Source organism: Octopus bimaculoides, chromosome 8 (genome assembly GCF_001194135.2).
Source record: "Octopus bimaculoides isolate UCB-OBI-ISO-001 chromosome 8, ASM119413v2, whole genome shotgun sequence".
Lineage (NCBI taxonomy): Eukaryota > Metazoa > Mollusca > Cephalopoda > Octopoda > Octopodidae > Octopus > Octopus bimaculoides.
This window is the reverse complement of record NC_068988.1, coordinates 86274238-86275032: the sequence shown is the minus strand read 5'-3', so window position 1 is coordinate 86275032 and position 795 is coordinate 86274238. Positions and strand designations below refer to the sequence as shown.

Genomic DNA, 795 nt, shown 5'->3' with positions numbered 1-795 from the left:
TATATATATATATAAATTTGTCAAATTTTTCCGCTTTGTAAGGGTAATTTACCCAGTGTTTCTGTTATTCTAACAGCATCTCTGCATTCAAAAATAAATTATCAACTTATTTGTGTGTGTGGGGGGGGGGTGTCTGTGTGTCTGTGTGGCTGTGTGTGCAGTTCTCACTAAAGTGACCGAGGGTGCTAGTAAGCACCAGCATTTCTTGAAATAAGAGTCAAAACAGCTCTTAGCCATGTGAGAGCACTTTTCTAATAGCTGACGAGGGAGGCAGGCTCCCTCCTTACAACAAGCTAAGAGTTGCTTTGACATTTATTTTTAGCAACGCTGGTGCTTACAAGCACTCTCTGTCACTTGAGTGACAACTGTACATGTTGCCTATCAGTTCTAAATTGTGAATATCCACCTTAATTATTCATAATTCTCACTTCAACATTTTCGAAATCAGAGGATATTTCCTATGGTGCCAAGATGACTTAGGTCCTTTAATCCTTGTCGACGGAGTAATGGATCACTGATGAAGACTGATTAAGTCTGATACCAGCTGAAGAAAAATTACTCCATCTTGCTTGTCGTAGGGAGGGAGCCTTGTCAGCCGTTAGAAAAGTGCTCTCACGTGGCTAAGAGTTGTTTTTGACTCTTATTTCTAGCAACGCTGGTGCTTACTAGCACCCTCTATCCCTTTAGTGACAACTGTACATGTTGCTTATTGGTTCTAAATTGCAAATAGCCACCTTAATAATTTATATATATGTGTGTATATATATATATATATATATATATATATATATATAT

The 795-nt window shown here is 37.9% G+C and overlaps 1 protein-coding gene across 1 annotated transcript in view; it reads left to right on the top strand.

Moving 5' to 3' along the window:
- Positions 1-795, top strand: part of LOC106877452 (uncharacterized) — a 45164-nt gene that overhangs the window by 40238 nt on the left and 4131 nt on the right. The gene's annotated exons all lie outside the window — the stretch shown is intronic.